Genomic DNA, 19,169 nt, shown 5'->3' on the forward strand with positions numbered 1-19,169 from the left:
ATATCACAGCTCAGCACTAGTACTGAAGTACATGTCAGTGTTACAGTAATATCACAGCTCAGCACTAGTACTGCAGTGCATGTCAGTGCTACAGTAATATAACAGCTCAGCACTAGTACTGAAGTGCATGTCAGTGCTACAGTAATATAACAGCTCAGCACTAGTACTGAAGTACATGTCAGTGCTACAGTAATATAACAGCTCAGCACTAGTACTGAAGTGCATGTCAGTGCTACAGTAATATAACAGCTCAGCACTAGTACTGCAGTGCATGTCAGTGTTACAGTAATATCACAGCTCAGCACTGGTACTGAAGTACATGTCAGTGCTACAGTAATATCACAGCTCAGCACTAGTACTGCAGTGCATGTCAGTGTTACAGTAATATCACAGCTCAGCACTGGTACTGAAGTGCATGTCAGTGTTACAGTAATATCACAGCTCAGCACTAGTACTGAAGTACATGTCAGTGCTACAGTAATATCACAGCTCAGCACTGGTACTGAAGTGCATGTCAGTGCTACAGTAATATCACAGCTTATCACTAGTACTGAAGTACATGTCAGTGTTACAGTAATATCACAGCTCAGCACTAGTACTGCAGTGCATGTCAGTGCTACAGTAATATCACAGCTCAGCACTAGTACTGCAGTGCATGTCAGTGTTACAGTAATATCACAGCTCAGCACTGGTACTGCAGTGCATGTCAGTGTTACAGTAATATCACAGCTCAGCACTGGTACTGAAGTACATGTCAGTGTTACAGTAATATCACAGCTCAGCACTGGTACTGAAGTACATGTCAGTGTTACAGTAATATCACAGCTCAGCACTAGTACTGAAGTACATGTCAGTGTTACAGTAATATCACAGCTCAGCACTGGTACTGAAGTACATGTCAGTTTTACAGTAATATCACAGCTCAGCACTGGTACTGAAGTGCATGTCAGTGCTACAGTAATATCACAGCTCAGCACTAGTACTGCAGTGCATGTCAGTGTTACAGTAATATCACAGCTCAGCACTGGTACTGAAGTACATGTCAGTTTTACAGTAATATCACAGCTCAGCACTGGTACTGAAGTGCATGTCAGTGTTACAGTAATATCACAGCTCAGCACTAGTACATAAGTGCATGTCAGTGCTACAGTAATATCACAGCTCATCACTAGTACTGAAGTACATGTGAGTGCTACAGTAATATCACACCTCAGCACTGGTACTGCAGTGCATGTCAGTGTTAAAGTAATATCACAGCTCAGCACTAGTACTCAAGTGCATGTCAGTGCTACAGTAATATCACAGCTCAGCACTAGTTCTGAAGTACATGTCAGTGTTACAGTAATATCACAGCTCAGCACTAGTACTGCAGTGCATGTCAGTGTTTCAGTAATATCACAGCTCAGCACTGGTACTGAAGTGCATGTCAGTACTACAGTAATATCTCAGCTCAGCACTAGTACTGCAGTGCATGTCAGTGTTACAGTAATATCTCAGCTCAGCACTAGTACTGCAGTGCATGTCAGTGTTACAGTAATATCACAGCTCAGCACTGGTACTGCAGTGCATATCAGTGTTACAGTAATATCACAGCTCAGCACTGGTACTGAAGTACATGTCAGTGTTACAGTAATATCACAGCTCAGCACTGGTACTGCAGTGCATGTCAGTGTTACAGTAATATCACAGCTCAGCACTGGTACTGAAGTGCATGTCAGTACTACAGTAATATCAAAGCTCAGCACTAGTACTGCAGTGCATGTCAGTGTTACAGTAATATCAAAGCTCAGCACTAGTACTGCAGTGCATGTCAGTGCTACAGTAATATCACAGCTCAGCACTAGTACTGAAGTACATGTCAGTGTTACAGTAATATCACAGCTCAGCACTGGTACTGCAGTGCATGTCAGTGTTACAGTAATATAACAGCTCAGCACTAGTACTGAAGTGCATGTTAGTGCTACAGTAATATCACAGCTCATCACTAGTACTGAAGTACATGTCAGTGTTACATGTCAGTGGTACAGTAATATAACAGCTCAGCACTAGTACTGCAGTGCATGTCAGTGTTACAGTAATATCACTGCTCAGCACTGGTACTCCAGTACATGTCAGTGTTATAGTAATATCACAGCTCAGCACTGGTACTGCAGTGCATGTCAGTGGTACAGTAATATCACAGCTCAGCACTAGTACTGCAGTGCATGTCAGTGTTACAGTAATATCACTGCTCAGCACTGGTACTCCACTACATGTCAGTGTTACAGTAATATCACAGCTCAGCACTAGTACTGTAGTGCATGTCAGTGTTACAGTAATATCACAGCTCAGCACTGGTACTGCAGTGCATGTCAGTGTTACAGTAATATCACAGCTCAGCACTAGTAATGAAGTACATGTCAGTGTTACAGTAATATCACAGCTCAGCACTAGTACTGAAGTACATGTCAGTGTTACAGTAATATCACAGCTCAGCACTGGTACTGCAGTGCATGTCAGTACTACAGTAATATCAAAGCTCAGCACTAGTACTGCAGTGCATGTCAGTGTTACAGTAATATCACAGCTCAGCACTGGTACTGCAGTGCATGTCAGTGTTACAGTAATATAACAGCTCAGCACTAGTACTGAAGTGCATGTCAGTGCTACAGTAATATCACAGCTCATCACTAGTACTGAAGTACATGTCAGTGTTACAGTAATATCACAGCTCAGCACTAGTACTGAAGTACATGTCAGTGTTACAGTAATATCACAGCTCAGCACTAGCACTGCAGTGCATGTCAGTGCTACAGTAATATCACAGCTCAGCACTGGTACTGCAGTGCATGTCAGTGCTACAGTAATATCACAGCTCAGCAGAGTCAGCACTAGTACTGCAGTGCATGTCAGAGTTATAGTAATATCACAGCTCAGCACTGGTACCGCAGTGCATGTCAGTGTTACAGTAATATCACACCTCAGCACTGGTACTGAAGTGCATGTCAGTGTTACAGTAATATCACAGCTCAGCACTGGTACTGAAGTACATGTCAGTGTTACAGTAATATCACAGCTCAGCACTGGTACTGCAGCGCATGTCAGTACTACAGTAATATCACAGCTCAGCACTAGTACTGCAGTGCATGTCAGTGTTACAGTAATATCACAGCTCAGCACTGGTACTGAAGTACATGTCAGTGTTACAGTAATATCATAGCTCAGCACTGGTACTGAAGTGCATGTCAGTGTTACAGTAATATCACTGCTCAGCACTGGTACTCCAGTACATGTCAGTGTTATAGTAATATCACAGCTCAGCACTGGTACTGCAGTGCATGTCAGTGTTACAGTAATATAACAGCTCAGCACTAGTACTGAAGTGCATGTCAGTGCTACAGTAATATCACAGCTCATCACTAGTACTGAAGTACATGTCAGTGTTACAGTAATATCACAGCTCAGCACTAGTACTGAAGTACATGTCAGTGTTACAGTAATATCACAGCTCAGCACTGGTACGGCAGTGCATGTCAGTGTTAAGGTAATATCACAGCTCAGCACTAGTACTGAAGTACATGTCAGTGTTACAGTAATATCACAGCTCAGCACTGGTACTGCAGTGCATGTCAGTGTTACAGTAATATCACAGCTCAGCACTGGTACTGAAGTACATGTCAGTGTTACAGTAATATCACAGCTCAGCACTGGTACTGAAGTACATGTCAGTGTTACAGTAATATCACAGCTCAGCACTAGTACTGAAGTGCATGTCAGTGTTACAGTAATATCACAGCTCAGCACTAGTACTGCAGTGCATGTCAGTGTTACAGTAATATCACAGCTCAGCACTGGTACCGCAGTGCATGTCAGTGTTACAGTAATATCACAGCTCAGCACTGGTACTGAAGTACATGTCAGAGTTATAGTAATATCACAGCTCAGCACTGGTACTGAAGTACATGTCAGAGTTATAGTAATATCACAGCTCAGCACTGGTACCGCAGTGCATGTCAGTGCTACAGTAATATCACAGCTCAGCACTAGTACTGAAGTGCATGTCAGTGCTACAGTAATATCACAGCTCAGCACTAGTACTGCAGTGCATGTCAGTGTTACAGTAATATCACAGCTCAGCACTGGTACTGCAGTGCATGTCAGTGTTACAGTAATATCACAGCTCAGCACTGGTACTGAAGTACATGTCAGTGTTACAGTAATATCACAGCTCAGCACTGGTACTGAAGTACATGTCAGTGTTACAGTAATATCACAGCTCAGCACTAGTACTGAAGTACATGTCAGTGTTACAGTAATATCACAGCTCAGCACTGGTACTGCAGTGCATGTCAGTGTTACAGTAATATCACAGCTCAGCACTGGTACCGCAGTGCATGTCAGTGTTACAGTAATATCACAGCTCAGCACTGGTACTGAAGTACATGTCAGAGTTATAGTAATATCACAGCTCAGCACTGGTACTGAAGTACATGTCAGAGTTATAGTAATATCACAGCTCAGCACTGCTACTGAAGTACATGAGAAAGAAGAAAAATTGATAATAGGAGTAAATTAGAGTAAATTAGAAAGTTGCTTTAAATTGCATGCTCTCTTTGAATCACGAAAGAAAAAAAATTGGGTTCAGTGTCCCTTTAATTTTACTGTATAAAATGTAAGAATTTTTTTTTTAACTAAACATGCTATTTTTCACAATTCATTTGCAGATGTTTTAAAACACTGGAACAATACAAACTGTGGAGCACGTGACTTCTCAATCATCGTAATCAGTTCGGGCAACCAGAGTCAAATATCACCTGAATCAACCCATCCATCAGCTTTATTCATTTATACAATATTAGGAGTATATGCTGGTACGTATTAACTGTGGAATTGGATGTTTTTGAAAAGCTGATCCCTGAACTGTAAGTAGAGAATGCATATATCTTATGTAGTTTATTTACTTAAAGGGATATTAAACTCAATTTTTTTCTTTCATGATTCGAATAGAGCATGTCTTTTAAATAACTTTACACTTGATTTCTATTATCTAATTTGTTTAGTTCTCTTGGGGCTCGATTTATCAGTCATTTGGGGAATTCTCCTTTCTGTTCTCCTATCAGTTCTCCGCAGCTCGCCTATGGAGAGGCGCACATGTGCGCCCGTATTTATCATAAAAAAGTATTTTTTTCTCCATAGGAGGGAGCTGAGGAGAAATAATGATACATTTCTCCAGTCAGATTAGTATCTTCTTATTTATCACTAAAAATAAGCAACTATTATTCATGTCAATCATATATAAACCAATAGAAATATTTATACAGCCTTCCTAGTAGCTTTGTTAACGTCCCCTCTTTCATATAAGAAAACACATCTACATTTTCATTGTTTTTGTGCTTCAATTTTAGGACTTTTTTTTATATCTTATTTTTATGCCCCAATAGATATCATTTTTGTGCTCTGTTATATATTATTTTGGTGCTCCATTATATATATTTTTTTCACTCCATCATAAATTATTATTGCGCTCCAATAACCATTATTATTGTGCTTTGTTATAGATAATTTTTGCGCCTTGTAGAGCCCTTTTTTGTGTGTAACTGCTTCTACAACTGGTAGAGAATAGATTTCTAATGCTGTTCTCCACTTTAGCTATGGAGAACTTTAAGGTAGGAACTTGCAGGAGAACTTTCAGTCCTCCACAGGAGAATATAAATGATACATTTGTAACTAGGAGAATTATGAGAACTATATGAAATACGACTAAAAAGATCTAATTTAACCCTTTTTTTGGAGAACACGTTCTCCAAGGAGAGTGAGAACAGAGTAGGAGAATTTTACAGTCGAACTTGCCCAATTTTAGTCGCATTTTTGAATGATAAATAGGGGAATTATTTCTCATGAGAACTTTTAGGAGAAAATCTAAAAGAATATGAATGATAAATCGAGCCCTTGGTATCCCTTGTTGAAAAATATACCTAGTTAGGCTCAGAAGCTGCTGATTGGTGGCTGCGTATATATATATCAATTGGTACTGGTTTTCAGCTACCTCCCAGTAATGCATTACTACTGCTTCAACAAAGGATACCAAGAGAATGAAACAAATTACATAATAAAAGTTAATTGGAAAGTTATTTAAAATTGTATGATCTATTTAAGTCATGAAAGAAAAATTTTGGGTTTCATGCCCCTTTAAGTATAGAGAAATGTTAGCTAACAGTGAGCATGAACCACACAATAAAATGGATGAGTTTGCAAGATTTCTTTTGCTGCAGAGGCAACCAGTATTTTCTAAAAGGTCTCCTATACTGCTCTCAAGTAAAATACATAGGGCTGATGATCTAAACTTAGCTAGATCAGACATGGTTTTTCACACCGACCCTTGAAGGGGCTGCCCTGGTGGAATTATCATAAAAAAAAGGGACAGTCCCTGTGTTTGGCGAGATGTCTCCTATTGAAAGATATGGAGCTTGCTAGAAAGAGACACCTCACCGTAGAGAAATGGTAGCAGTGAGCAGGGGGCGCACTTTAAAAATTAAATCCTGCAGCCATTATAAATCACTTTACGCTGCTTTTGCTTATAGCATCTTACAATTGCATATACAGTATTTCTGTATTCATGTTTTTTTCTTTTAGGGTTATAAGGGCCCGATCCGATATGCAGCGTCGCCCGCAAAAGCCGGCGACGAAGAAATTTGCGCTGGTTTGGTACCATATATACGGCGTAACCTAGAAGTTACGCCCGTATATTTCTGCCGTCACCCGTAGTTTTTTGGGCCATAGGCAGGTATACCAAACCAGCGCAGTTTGGTATCCAATATACAGCGTAAGGACTTACGTGGCGAAAATGGAGAAATCTTACTCCATTTTCACCTCGCCACAAAATGCAGCCGTAGTAAGCCTTACGCTGTCTATTGGAGCCCCGTAACTCCCTAAACTACCTGAAAAAATAAAACCTAACACCTAACGCATGCGCAATGTCTATCTACCTCTCAACCGCGATCCCCCGCCGCAATCCCTAATAAAGTTATTAACCCCTAAACCGCCGCTCCCGGACCTCGCCGCCACCTACATTAAAAGTATAACCCCCTAATGTGATCCCCCTACACCGTCGCCAGCTACATTACATACCCCCTAATGTGAGCCCCTACCCCGCCGCCATCTATCTTACCTGTAATATTTTTTTTATTTTTTGTAATTTAGTGGGGGTTTTTTTGTAATTTAGTTTAGTTTAGTTTAGTTTATTGTATTTTAGTTTAGATATTTGTAGTTTATTTAATTTATTGATAGTGTAGGTGTATTTGTAACTTAGGTTAGGATTTATTTTACAGGTAAATTGGTAATTATTTTAACTAGGTAGCTATTAAATAGTTATTAACTATTTAATAGCTATTCTACCTAGTTAAAATAAATGCCAAGTTACCTGTAAAATAAATATAAACCCTAAAATAGATACAATATAATTATTAATTACATTGTAGCTATCTAAGGCTTTATTTTATAGGTAAGTATTTAGATTTAAATAGAAATAATTTAATTAATAATATTAATATTAATTAGATCTATTTTAATAAGAATTTAGTTAGGGATGTTAGAGTTAGATAGGTTTATTATACTTAATATATATATATATATATATATATATATATATAATATAATAACGATATTAACTATATTAACCCTAATATAATTAGGGTTAATATAGTTAATATAGCTGGCGGCGGTGTAGGGGGATTAAATTAGGGGTTAATATTTTTAAAATAGATGGCGACGGTGTAAGGGGCTCACTTTAGGGGGTAGGTAAGATAGATGGCGGCGGGGTAGGGGCTTACTTCAGGGGGTAGGTAAGATAGATGGGGGCTGGGTAGGGGCTTACTTTAGGGGGTAGGTAAGATAGATGGCGGCGGGGTAGGGGCTTACTTTAGGGGGTAGGTAAGGTAGATGGCGGCGGGGTAGGGGCTCACTTTAAGGGGTTATAGATTTAATATAGCTGGCGGCGGGGTCCGGGAGCGGCGATTTAGGGGTTAAACATTTTTATTGTTAGGATAGTGAGGGGGGACAGCGGATAGAGGGGTATACGTGTCGGGCTATGTTAGGGAGGCGTGTTAGACAGTACGGGAGATTTAATAACTTTAGTCAGGTTTTGTAGGCGCCGGCAGTTTTTAAAGTGCCGTAAGTCACTGGCGACTCCAGAAATTTTTCAGCGGTATAGCAGTACCGCGCCATAACGGAAAACTTGTAATTTAGCAGTTTGTAAACCCTCCTGTGCCAGTAGTATGAAAACAACAGCAAGAGTTATAGGGGCAGTGTATTTCTCCTATCTATTGTGTTCCCAGTGATCTGTTTAACCAACTGGAGTGTATTACATTGTTGACAAATTTCTATTTTACTTTATTTTGTCATATGAAATAGCTGAAAAATTCAATAATGCAGTATTGGTTATTGAAAATCTATGTAAGTAAGAGGCATCAACAGAAACCATCCTCCCAATGGGGGTGGGAAAAAGCAAGGGCTGATTTCAATACAATGGGCACCATTAATCATTAAATGGGTGGACAAGGTCCCCATGATCACTGTTAGTGGACGTTCTTGTGCAGTACCTACTTCTCTAGTGTGACTATTTGTGTACCAATCAATCTGAACATGTTTTAGGTGAATTTATCTCCACCACCTTTTAGGAGACGGAGAAGTTATGCAGAGGCAACTTGCAATAAGCAGGCTCATTCTTATTCGTATCTGTCTATCCTCGACTGCCCTTTCTGTCTTCCTCTTAATTAGGTTTTTACTTCAGTTAAAGAATATATCAAATCAGTCAGATGATAATCTAAATTTAACCTAGAGGCAGAAAAATAAACTTGGTTTTCAGTATAGTAATTTATTTTGATATATTTGTTCTTGTCCTAGTAACATAACCACTAATAGGCAGGTATACGCTTTGTATATGTTGCAATGGTCAGATCATAACACAATTGTGTCCTTTCTTGTATTACTTGCTTCAAAACCCCAAAAAGTGACAAAAGAAGCTTCACATGTGAAATATAATTCTGAAATCTAATATGAATATTCCTTACACATTTGGAAACCAAGAGACCACAGATTGCTCAAGTGATCATTAGGAATGTGCCAGATCCCATTACAAGGCATAGAACCTTAAATGACATTATACTAAGGTTTCGTAAGCAGATAAAACTCTCTCTCTTAATGCACATTAATCCAAACTTCTTCATTTCATTTCAGTTAGATTACATGCAAGCAGGTGTTAATTGATCATTTCCAAATCAAAATTTGTATATGTTGTAACAAAGGTTTGCACAGCATCATATCATATATATAAAACACCTATTATAATATGACCCTAAACCTAACTGTCGGAATGTGCTACTTATGTAATATACTTTTGACATCTAGCATTTGTACCAGAAACAACTATACTTTATTAAGAAGAGATCTACTTTTTGTGAAATTTGTTAAACTAATTTGTATGCTAAGCAATAGATAAGATGAGCGCGCGCATGAATGTATGTTGATGTAACACTGAAACCAATATTCCTTAGCTAAATTACCTATTTTTAAAGAGACATTAAAGTGAAGGTAAACTTACGACTACTGTAAATGTTTTATATTTATGTATTTTCGCAAATTTTTACCTTAGTAGTGCTCCGACGATAAGCGCAGCTCTCCCGCCCGTCATATTGTCTAATTGACTGACAGATGACGATTCTTAAAAGAACTAATCCTTGTTTCAGGGCGTTCAGCCCCTTTGCATAAACGTCACGGCCCGGAAAAACAAGGGGAAACAAGGATTAGTTCTTTTAAGAATCGTCATCTGTCAATCAATTAGACAATATGGCGGGCGGGAAAGCTGCGCTTATCGCCGGAACGCTAAAAAGGTAAAAATTTGCAAAAATACATAAATATAAAAAATTTTATGAATTAAACCCGGGTTCATTTTTCAAAGTCTATCCAATGCCGTGGGGCAGTAGTCGTAAGTTTACATTCACTTTAAATACTAAGTACATTTTTATAAGCATAGTATTGCGTTTATTCCCTGCCTCCCTCTAGTTATGGGAGCCACCATGTTGAAATCTAGCTTTCTCTACATTCCAGTGCTGATGTGTTTGCACATGTGCAGAAACTCTCCTTTAGATACCGACAGTATAACATTGGTTCCATAATGACAGCACCCATGATTAGAGGGAGGTGCACAAAATGTATTTAGTGTCCCTTGATTATTTGTGAATATACTTTTTTCAAATCGCATTTTAAATGTATTTTAATTTAAACCCATATTACCAAAAATTTAAAAAATATTGTATAAAAATGTTAACCAGAGCTTTGAAGTCACGCTAACCTGACAAGCTTAAATTGAGATTGAGCTTACATTTGCATTTACTTTCAAATCGTAATACGTATACGCCTTCCATCGCACGCAAAGATCATAGATAAACCTGTAATCTAGCCCTGATAGGAAAAGTGGAGCTCACACACAAAATCTGCTTGGTGTGCATACTGTCAAAGATGATTTGGAATACTAATTTTAAAGGTTTTACTAGCACGGAACTTTACTGGACAGCTGAGAAAAAAAGTGATCACAGTGTCTTTCAGTATATACTTTTTGGGGCTGATTTAACAAGGGCCGAATGGCCCCTGATCCCCCTGTTTCCGCCGGAAACAGCAATTAAGAAGCAGCGATCTTAAGACCGGTGCTCCTTAGCTAGTCAGCCGCCTCTGAGGCTGCTGATATCAATCCGCCCGATCGTGTACGATCGGGTTGATTGACACCCCCTGCTAGCGGCTGATTGGCCACAAATCTGCAGGGGGGGTAACGTTGCACAAGCAATTCACCAGTTCAGAGATGTCGGGCGTACATTATCAGCTACAGCGGATCATGTCGTCCAACTGTTGATAAATTGGCCCCTTAATTCTTAAATAGTTTAGTGACATGTATTAATTAGTATTACCTAAATATACATCTCACTTCACAATATCTTATTTTCCTATCCTTGTATTACATTATTGGAAACTTTGGTATATTACGGGAATGTAGAAATTCAAAGCCTTATGATTTAAAGTTCTTTGCTCAGACAAGATTATCTATGGCGTCTTTTTAGAATGGCGAGGTCCCTCAAAACATTTTAGAGATGCAACGTTTTGATCATCAAGCCCATAATGTCAAATAAATTTCAGAAACATAGCAATAATGTCTCCGAGCAAAAAGGTTTCGAACTGTTGAATAGCCAAAATAATAAATATTTAATCAAAATATCCCACAGTTTAGTGTAGTTTCCATTTATACTAAAATAATGCTCAGACTCCAGAGATATGAATCGGCATAAACTAACATCTAAACTCCCTAAACCTAACACCCCTTAACTTAACCCAAATTAAAATACCTAAAAAGTTCAAAATAAATCCTAACTACCTTAAAAACAAATAAAACACTTACCTGTAAACGGAAATAAAACATAATCTTACCTTAAAAAAGAAAAAAACCCTACCATTACTTAAAAAAACAACCCTAACATTACAAAAAATAAAAAAGTAATTACCAAAAAATAAATAAGAGAATTAATCCTATTATTTTTGTTTTTTGCTTTAAACCCTTAAAGACCATAGGACTTTTCCATTTTCTGTCCGTTTGGGACCAAGACTATTTACATTTTTGCGGTGTTTGTGTTTAGCTGTAATTTTCCTCTTATTCATTTACTGTACCTATACTAGGGATGGGCGAATGTGCAAATTTTCGAATTTCGAATGTAGAACGAATGTTATTACCGAAATTCGAATTCTAAATTCGAATGTCGATAAGAACGAATATTCTTAAAAATTCGAAAATCGAATGTTATTTACAGTTTTCGAATGTCACTTTTGAATTCGAATGTTTATAATTATATCGAATGTCTACATTCGAAATTCGAATTCGAATATAAATTCGAATTTTTCGAATTCGAATATAAATTCGAATTTTTCGAATTCGAATATAAATTCGAATTTTTCGAATTCGAATATAAATTCGAATTTTTCGAATTCGAATATTGCATAATTCGAATATTATATTTAAAAGCATTAGAAATACTATTACAATCTAAATTCGAATTTTTCGAATTCGAATACACGTATTGCATAATTTGAATATTACATTTAAAGAAAAAGCATTAGAAATACTATTACAATCTAAATTCGAATTTTTCGAATTCGAATACACGTATTGCATAATTCGAATATTACATTTAAAGAAAAAGCATTAGAGATACTATTACATTCTAAATTCGATTTTTTCGAATTTGAATATTGCATAATTCGAATATTACATTTAAAGAAAAAGCATTAGAAATACTATTACAATCTAAATTCGAATTCTTCGAATTCGAATACACGTATTGCATAATTCGAATATTACATTTAAAGAAAAAGCATTAGAAATACTATTACAATCTAAATTCGAATTTTTTGAATTCGAATATTGCATAATTCGAATATTACATTTAAAGATAAAGCATTAGAAATACTATTACAATCTAAATTCGAATTTTTCTAATTCGAATATTGCATAATTCGAATATTACATTTAAAGAAAAAGCATTAGAAATACTATTACAATCTAAATTCGAATTTTTCGAATTCGAATATTGCATAATTCGAATATTACATTTAAAGAAAAAGCATCAGAAATACTATTACAACCTAAATTCGAATTTTTCGAATTCGAATATTTTCGAATGTAATCGTAAAATTCGAAACCGAACATTCGAAAATCAAATGTTAGAATGTTATGTAAACATTCGAAATTCGATTCGAACGAACGAATGTGTTGAAATTCGTGCCGTTTTTCGAATGTTGCGAAACATTCGCCCATCCCTAACCTATACATATTATCTACCGTTTTTCTCGCCATTAAATGGACTTCTAAAGATACCATAATTTTCCTCATATCTTATAATTTACTATAAAATTATTTATAAAATATGAGGAAAAAACTTTGACCCCCAAAATCTGTTACACATTTACAATCACCAAAAAAAACCATGCTAAATAGTTTCTAAATTTTGTCCTGAGTTTAGAAATACCCAATGTTTACATGTTCTTTGCTTTTTTTGTTTTTTTTGCAAGTTATAGGGCAATAAATACAAGTAGCACTTTGCTATTTCCAAACTACTTTTTTTTTCAAAATTAGCGCTAGTTACATTAGGACACTGATATCTTTCAGGAATCCCTGAATATCCCTTGACATGTATATGTATATATATATATATATATATATATATATATATATATATATATATATATATATATATATATATTATATATTTATATTTATATTTAGAAAACATCCCAAAGTATTGATCTAGGCCCATTTTGGTATATTTCATGCCACCATTTCACCGCCAAATGCGATCAAATAAAAAAAAATTGTTCACTTTTTCACAATTTTTTCACAAAATGTTTTTCTCACTGAAATTATTTACAAACAACTTGTGCAATTATGGCATAAATTATGGTAAATGCTTCTCTGGGATCCCCTTTGTTCAGAAATAGCAGACATATATGGCTTTGGTGTTGCTTTTTGGTAATTAGAAGGCCGCTAAATGCCACTGCGCACCACACGTGTATTATGCCCAGCAGTGAAGGGGTTCATTTGGGAGCATGTAGGGAGCTTGTATGGTTAAGTTTAGCTTTAGTGTAGTGTAGTAGACAACCACAAGTATTGATCTAGGCCCATTTTAGTATATTTCATGCCACCATTTCACCGCCAAATGCGATCAAATAAAAAAAAAATTGTTCACTTTTTCCCCATTTTTTTCACAATTTTTTTCCCTCACTGAAATTATTTACAAACAACTTGTGCAATTATGGCATAAATGGTTGTAAATGCTTCTCTGGGATCCCCTTTGTTCAGAAATAGCAGACATATATGGCTTTGGAATTGCTTTTTTGTAATTAGAAGGCCGCTAAATGCCCCTGCGCATCACACGTGTATTATGGCTAGCAGTGAAGGGGTTAATTAGGTAGCTTGTAGGGAGCTTGCAGGGTTAATTTCAGCTTTAGTGTAGAGATCAGCCTCCCACCTGACACATCACACCCCATGATCCCTCCCAAACAGCTCTCTTCCCTCCCACAATTGTCCCCGCCATGTTTAAGTACTGGCAGAGAGTCCTGCCAGTACTAAAATAAAAGCAATATTTAAAAAAAAAAAATTTAAAAAAAATTAAAAGCATATTTACATATACTGCTGTGTAGGATCCCCCCTTGCCCCCAACCTCCCTGATTACCCTCCCTAAACAGCCTTCTAACTTATTGGGAGCCATCTTGGGTACTGGCGGCTGTCTTTTTTTTTCTGTAGTGTAGCTTCCCCCCCCCAAACACCCTCCCAGATCCCTTAGATCATTTTTATTTTTATATCCCCCTCTCTCCCACTTTTCTTCAACATTTTTCTGCATCAAAGAAGGCATCGATGGCCGCCCACCCACCTCCCATGCCGGCTCCCACCCACCAAAGATTGCGGCCATCGATGGCCGATGCAGAGAAGGCCACAGAGTGGCTCTCTCTGCATCGGACTGCTAAAAAAAGGTTATTGCAGGATGCCTCGATATCGAGGCATCACTGCAATAACCGGAAAGCGCCTGGAAGCGATCAGGATCGCTTCCACCGCTTTTAGAGACCGACGACGTACAGGGTACGTCCTCGGACGTTAAGGGTATTTTTTTGGAGGAACGTACCCTGCACGTCGTCGGTCATTAAGGGGTTAAACAACTTTATTGATTATCCAAGATGGTAAAAATACAATACAATTACTTATGAGATGCATCTCAATAAATAATTTACATGACAGAAGTTGGTTATTTTTCACAAAAAATAATACCTGAATTAAGGTTGCATTAAGGTTAATTAAGGTTGCAACTTACATATACAAACATAAAAAACAACAAGAAAACAGAAGACAGAGCAATTACAGACAGAATGCTTCTAAACAGGGCTTTTTTTTGTAAAAAAAAAAAAGGTGCCGGTACTCATTGATTATTGATTGATAAATTCTGCTCAGTAACTTTAAAGGGACATTAAACCCAAATTTTTTCTTTCATGATTCAGATAGAGAATACCATTTTAAACAACTTTCTAATTTACTTATATAATCTAATTTGCTTCATTCTCTTGATATTCTTTCCTGAAAAGCAAATCTAGATATGCTTAGTAGCTTCTGATTGGTGGCTGCACGTATTTGCCTCATGTGATTGGCTCACCAATGTGCATTGCCATTTCTTTACCAAAAGATATCTAAAGAATAAAGCAAATTAGATAACAGAAGTAAATTAAGATGTTGTTTAAAATTGTATTCTCTGTCTGACTCACGAAAGAAAAATTTTGGGTTTAATTTCCCTTTAAGAAAAGAAAAGGTGCAAGATTATTTACAATGTTTGATGTATTTTTCACCCCCCCTCTTGTGAAATCTAGAGTATTTACATGATGATTACAAATATTGCCTGTTATGAGTTTACAGAGGTGGGGGTACTCAGTGCCGGTGAGCCCCCCCAACAAAAGCCCTGCTTCCTAAACATTTTTTTCTCTGAAAAGAGCCTGAGTCTGTTGGACTCATGATTTAGGCAGAACGATACATTTTAAACAACTCTCTTGTTTACTTCTATTATCAAATTTGTTTCATTCTCTTGGTATCATTTTTTGAAAGAGCAGCAACACACTACTGGTTGCTAAATGAACACATGGGTGAGCCAATGACAGTTGGTATATATATATATATATATATATATATATATATATATATGCAGCCACCAATCAGCAGCTAGAACCTAGGTTCTTTGCTGCTCCTGAGCTTTCCTTGATAAAACCTTTCAACAAAGGATAACAAGAGAAGGAAACAAATTAAACAGCATAAGTAATTGTATGCTCTGTCTGAATCATGAATGTCTAATTATGACTTTACTGTGCTGTTAAAGGGCCATAATACCCAAATGTTGAAACACTTGAAAGTGATGCAGCATAGCTGTAAATAGCTGACTAGAAAATATCACCTGAACATCTCTATGTAAAAAAGAAATAAAAATATTTTACCTCAAAAGTTCCTCAGTAGCCACATCCCATTGTAAAGGACTTCTAAGCAGCAAATCAGTATGTCTGTCCTGGGGAGCGAGCTTTCATGCACAATCATCTTATTTCCCTATTCAGTGTAAGGAGGTTTACAATGAAATCTCATGAGAGTTAAGTAAAATCTCATGAGATCACGGTAAAAGAGTTATCCACCGGTACTGAAACCTAAAATGGGCTGGCTGCTAAGATTTACATTCATGCTTTTAAAATAAAGATAGCAAGAGAACTAAGAAAAATTGGTAATAGGAGGTAAATTAGAAAGTTGAGTTAAATGTCATGCTCTATCTGAATCATGAAAGAAAAAATTTGGGTTCAGTGTCCCTTTAATACAAAAAGTAGTTTTAATTAGGTTGAAAACTTTTTTGTTTTTAGGGTCATAATAGTCAAAACGTATATGCTCTAATCCATTAGAGAATGTCATTTTTACGACTATCGACCATGCTCTACTGTATGTTTAACCCGCCCAGAGGAGTTAAACACACAGTAGAAGGTCCGCTTGGACCTGCAGTGCAATGCTGGTACCTTGCGGAACCTGGATGAGAAGCGGGTTCCTATTGTGAGCAGCAAAGCACTGTGGGTGGTCCCAAACAACACTTCTACTATGTGTTTAAAACATAGTATAGCAGGGTAGTAGTCATAAAATGACATGCTCTACCGGATTAGATCATGTAATTTTTTACTATTATGGCCCTTTAGTTCTGTAATATGTGTTTAACACCAACTTTTCAAAGCAACAAAGACATTACTCCTATGCATTTTTAATTATTTTTTTTGCAGATCTCTTGCATGATAAAATAACAATAATAAAAAGAAACTTTCTCCCTGCAGGGTGTTGGATTGATAGCTGTGTTTTTGGTAGCTGTATTTTTGGATCCAATTGAACTTCAAAATAAACAGCCTGATGATGGATTCCTCAGAAAAACTTTTGGACACCTTTTATGGCAACATTAAAACATCTTCAAGGCAACGACAATGCCTCCTAATTCCTATAACAATGTATACAGGTATCGAGCAGGGATTCTTTTGAGTGACTATACAAAAGTGAGTACAAAAGATAAAGTGAGTGTGTACAGCAATTATCTGCTAGAGAAAATCCTTCAGCAAACCTAAATCTGCAACACTTCTAACATATCTTTTTTTTGTAAAGGTATACCCCAATGTTCTACCACTCACAGGACTTCAAAAAATATCAGTCCAGTATATATATATATACAGTATATAATACATTATCTGAACTTTGCATTTCCTTTTGTGTTTAGAATATTGTGTTTGTGTTGATGTATACTGCAGTTAGGGTTGCCACCTTTTGCCCAGAAGATTCCTGGACACTTTCTAAATGGGGTGGAGGGGCGTGGCTTGGGGGGCGTGGCTTCTTGCGGCCTGAAATTCAATATAAAATCACATTTATATATATATATATTATATTTTATATATATATATATATATATAGAATATAATATATATATTTATTATATATTATATATATATATATATATATAAATATATATATTATATATTATATATATATTAAAATATATATATAAATAATATTTTATATATATATATATATATATATATATATATATATAAATAAGCCACAGCCAGTACATTACATGAGAACACTCTGACTTAGAGCACAATGTGACGCTGTGGTTTAAGAAGCTAGTCTCCAGGAAACATATTTGTAAATTGACTGTACCTCTGTGCTGTGCTGTTAGTTACTGGACCTTCTGCGCGGACCTCTGATGTTTGACTGTTGAGTGTCTCCTTACTAATGGCGCTAATAACTCTGCGCATCAAAGCTGCGCGGCGATGGATGGACGTAACCCTCCTCTTCCATCCCCACTCCAACATACTCCAGACAGCAGGCGCTGTCTCTCCTCCCGTCGGGCTAAATGCTCCCCTGGCCAGCTAATTTTTATTTTTAATCTGTGCTCACTGCTGCGCCAGGGGAGCTCTTAGCCCGGGGCATTTGACGGTAGTTCCGGGATACGGGACATACAGTCCCAGTGAAACTGGGGCAGGTGGCAATCCTAACTGCAGCAGCACAAAGTTGTGTGAAAAAATGTATAGAATATACATAAATGAGAGTAGCTGCGTTACAATTAGAATTTAATTAACACAGACGTTTGAATTTAATATAACTTTCATGTGTCAAAAAATATTCTTTTTATTTTTGTCAAGTGTTTAAAAATGTAAAAAACGTTCTTAGCTTTTGGATCATACAAAAAACAGGCCTGATATGGATCTTAAACACCTTTTGCCTTTGTGTAAAAAATGTGTTTTGTCCCATTACCCCTATAAAGGTAAAAACAAAAAGCAAAGTCTGTAACCTAGGTATTCATAATGCTGCAAACTGTCTAATCCAGCTATTTGATTTGTAGAACTTGCAGGTTACAGATATTGCACCTTTTTTTTTTTACACAGGTTTTACAAGTATCATAATAAGAGTGGCTAATAATGCCAATTTTTGCAACTGAAGTAGGTGTAGGTTTATACATTTCTCACATTTTTTTTAAATATTATAATTAATTTAATTGAGCTTCTTTAACTGTAGAATTAAATGTGACATTGGGAATTTCCAAGTCACTTGTCAGTGACTAACGTGACCAAAGTTATCAAATAACTATGTTCTAATTCAGAAGTTGCATTCCAAGAATCATGCCTCATTTTGTCAAACAGAACCTTAAATGTAGTTATGATTGTAAGGCCTAGATTTAGAGTTTGGCGTTAGCCGTGAAAACCAGCGTTAGAGGCTCCTAACGCTGGTTTTAGGCTACCGCCGGTATTTGGAGTCACTCAAAATAGGGTCTAACGCTCACTTTTCAGCCGCGACTTTTCCATACCGCAGATCCCCCTACGCCATTTGCGTATCCTATCTTTTCAATGGGATCTTTCTAACTCCGGTATTTAGAGTCGTTTCTGAAGTGAGCGTTAGAGCTCTAACGACAAAACTCCAGCCGCAGGAAAAAAGCAGGAGTTAAGAGCTTTCTGGGCTAACGCCGGTTCATAAAGCTCTTAACTGCTGTACCCTAAAGTACATTAACACCCATAAACTACCTATGTACCCCTAAACTGAGGTCCCCCCACAT

The 19,169-nt window shown here is 36.9% G+C and overlaps 1 pseudogene; it reads left to right on the forward strand.

Moving 5' to 3' along the window:
- Positions 1-19,169, forward strand: part of LOC128657802 (protein unc-93 homolog A-like) — a 94,919-nt pseudogene that overhangs the window by 50,561 nt on the left and 25,189 nt on the right.

Source organism: Bombina bombina, chromosome 4, assembly GCF_027579735.1.
Source record: "Bombina bombina isolate aBomBom1 chromosome 4, aBomBom1.pri, whole genome shotgun sequence".
Taxonomy (NCBI): Eukaryota; Metazoa; Chordata; class Amphibia; order Anura; family Bombinatoridae; genus Bombina; species Bombina bombina.